The sequence below is a fragment of the Coenobita brevimanus genome, chromosome 47 (genome assembly GCF_032717465.1).
Source record: "Coenobita brevimanus isolate Jiangsu-jjx chromosome 47, ASM3271746v2, whole genome shotgun sequence".
Taxonomy (NCBI): domain Eukaryota; kingdom Metazoa; phylum Arthropoda; class Malacostraca; order Decapoda; family Coenobitidae; genus Coenobita; species Coenobita brevimanus.
Window position 1 is genome coordinate 8,470,326 of NC_137000.1, and position 4,056 is coordinate 8,474,381.

The window sequence follows — 4,056 nt, forward strand, 5'->3', positions numbered from 1 at the left end:
ACACCTCATCCACACCCCATCGACACCTCAGCCACACCCCATCCGCACCTCATCCACACCCCACCCACGCCATCCACACCCCGTCCACATCTCACCCACGCGCCATCCACATCTCATCCACATCCCATCCACATCTCATCCATGCCCCATTCACACATCGTCCAGGCCCATCCACACCTCATCCACACCCCATCCACACCACATCCACACCTCATTCACACCTTACCACACCACATCCACACCTCATCCACACCTCAACCACACCTCATCCACACCCCATCCACACCTCATTCACACTTCATCCACATCTCATTCACACTTCATCCACTCCTTTTCCACACCTCATTCACACCCCATCCACACCTCATCCACATCCCATCCACGCCTCATCCACACCCCATCCACGCCTCATCCATACCCCATCCACACCATATCCAGCATTATCCCAACCACACATTATCCTCACCCCATCCACACCTAATATCCACGCGTCATCCAGGCCCCATCCACACCTCATCCACACCTCGTTCACACCCCGTTCACACCTCGTTCATATTTCAGCCACCCCATCCACACAACAGCGCTCTTAGCTCTGTCCACACCACATCCACACCTCATCCACGCTCAATCAACACCTCATCCATAATTCATGCATACCATCCACACTTCACCCACACCCCATCCTTACTTTAGCCATACCCCATCCACAGCCCATCCACATTCCATCCACACCTCATATACTTCATCCACTTCATCCACATCTCAGCCACGCCTCATCCATGTTTCATTCACACTCCATCCAAACCCATATCGACACGTCATCCACATCCCATCCACACTTCCCCTACACACACACACACACACACGTCACAAATTCAGGCCCTCGTAGACTAACCTTTAACAATAATCTCCTGTGTTCACGCTCCTCATTCCTGTCACTCCTCGTCGTTCCCTGCCCTGTCATTTTGGCGTGGCTCGGTTAAGCGCACACACACACACACACACACACACACACACACACACACACACACACACACACACACACACCTGACTCACTTCCTCACTGAAACTACCCTCAATTATCCATGTCGCTCCACCGCATCGTTATTTATTTAGTTACTCCTGTAGATTTTTTTTTCTCTTAAATATACTCTTCTCTGACGCACATTTCTCTTCATTCGTGTGTGCCATTTTCCTTCACTATTTTATGGGTCTGTTTACATTTGTCATTGTTCTACCATTTTTTTTTTTTTTTAATCTGTTTCCATGTTTTCTGGGTCCTGCCACGTCCATCTTTAGTTGAGAGAGAATGTGATGATGATGATGATGATGATGATGATGAGGAGGAGGAGGAGGAGGAGGAGGAGTGTTAGGGTGATGATGATGAGGAGGAGGAGGAAGAGTGTTAAGGTGATGATGAGGAGGAGGAGGAAGAGTGTTTAGGATGATGGTGATGATGATGAGGAGGAAGGGTGTTAGGGTGATGATGATGATGAGGAGGAGGAAGAGTGTTAGGGTGATGATGATGAGGAGGAGGAGGAAGAGTGTTAGGGTGATGATGATGAGGAGGAGGAGGAAGAGTGTTAAGGTGATGATGATGATGAGGAGGAAGAGTGTTTAGGATGATGGTGATGATGATGAGGAGGAAGGGTGTTAGGGTGATGATGATGATGAGGAGGAGGAAGAGTGTTAGGGTGATGATGAGGAGGAGGAGGAGGAAGAAGAAGAGTGTTTAGGATGATGGTGATGATGATGAGGAGGAGGAAGGGTGTTAGGGTGATGATGATGAGGAGGAGGAGGAAGAGTTCTAGGGTGATGATGATCCACTTCATTCACATACCCACATATCCGCTTCATTCACATATCCACTTCACTCACATATCCACTTCATTCACATATCCACTTCATTCACATATCCGCTTCATTCACATATCCGCTTCATTCACATATCCACTTCACTCACATATCCACTTCACTCACATATCCACTTCATTCACATATCCGCTTCATTCACATATCCACTTCATTCACATATCCGCTTCATTCACATATCCACTTCACTCACATATCCACTTCATTCACATATCCACTTCATTCACATATCCACTTCATTCACATATCCGCTTCATTCACATATCCGCTTCATTCACATATCCACTTCACTCACATATCCACTTCACTCACATATCCACTTCATTCACATATCCGCTTCATTCACATATCCGCTTCATTCACATATCCACTTCACTCACATATCCACTTCACTCACATATCCACTTCATTCACATATTCACTCACATACCAACACATCCCTCTTCACTCATGTATCCACTTCTCTTTTCCATCTTATCCAGTTCTTATTCACTCACAATTGACCCCACTTGTCAGATGAGATATTTTGCATTTTATTATTATTATTATTATTATTATTATTATTATTTGCGAATTGGAAGGGTTAGATACAGCCTTCATTAACCCTTTGACAACTTGGTCATTCCTAAATTGAATAAATTGGTCTGAAAATAATAAAAATAAACAAGATGTAGCATTCAGAGAGCAATACTCCCTCGGCCACCAGCGGTCTGAGGTCCGAATATTTGACCTTGCCTCGTGACCCTGACCTTCAGCGGATTACTCTCAAAATTGGATCACTTCATTCTTGCCGAACCTTAATCTCGCCACAGACTTAGGTTCATATTAGAGCAGAGTTGACTTTGACCAATGACCCCGACGTTTGACCTTTCCCTGTGACCTTGGCCTTTGACTAATTGTAAAAAATAATGTCAGGCTCTTGGTAGGTTCTCCGTTCATCCACCAGGTTCGATCCAGATGAGGTCATATCAGTTTTAGGTATTTTTGTTCTCACACAGACACACGGGTCCAACTTAGGCCTTAGCTTGAGTGACTGGTCTCCCTTCTTTCTCCCTTGTTTCATGCTTGACCCTAACCGTGCCACCAAGTCTGGTTCAAATCGTACGAAAATTGAGTTGACCTTGCTCTGTGACCTTGAACTTTAACATCTGTCTATGAGCCTGATCTTTGACGGAGTGTTCTTAAAATCGAGTAATGTCATGCCAGCCTCATTGTCAACGTTCCCACAAAGTTTTCAATGAATTAGATTGAAAGTTAAGTTGAGTTTGGCGTTTGATGAGTTGTTCTCAAGGCAGTAGGTGTCCTCGCTGGTCCGCCCACACCCCTGGTCAGGTTAGGTAAAAATGGAATCGAAACTGTTTATGACACACACACACACACACACACACACACACACACACACACACACACACACACACACACACACACACACACACACACACACACACACACACGGGTCAGATTTTAACCTTTCCCAGTGACCTAAACCTTCAACTGATTGTTTTCAAAATGAATCACCTTACTCTTGACTTCCATTAAACCATCCTCCAAGATTGGCTAAATTTTGATAAAACCTGTTTAAGTTGATTTTGCTGGGTCAAATTTTGACCTGGCTTGAAAAAAGAAAAAAAAAATAGGGTTATTCATTAGCAGACCATCAACCCGTTTATTAAGATTGGCCCAAGTCGATTAATAACTGTGTGACCTCTTGTCTTCACACACACACACACACACACACACACACCTATCAAAACATAACACCCGCTCTCGCCTCACGGTTGCGGGTGTAATTGAATACGCCAATGTACAGTAGTGACGTGATTAATTGTTCATTCCTGTTTCACTTCACCCAGGACTCACCACTTCTGTTTCATTCCACCCAGGACGCAACATTTCTTTGGACTCTCCTCACCCACACATACACTTTCCACACATTTAGTTTTCTCATTCACGTGTACCGTACCCCTCCGCTCACTCTGGGGACATGCATTTGTTATACGCTATCAGCTTCATGACTCCCCTTTCCTTCACTTATCCACCGCATCCACCAAAATCCATCTCATCCACCAAAAGAGCATAGATCCTCTCCCATATCCCATCCGCCTTTGGATTTCTAGCTAAGTCATCCATCACACCCACATGAAGGACTTCAGCTGAGATTCACGTATTTCACCTCCTCAGTCC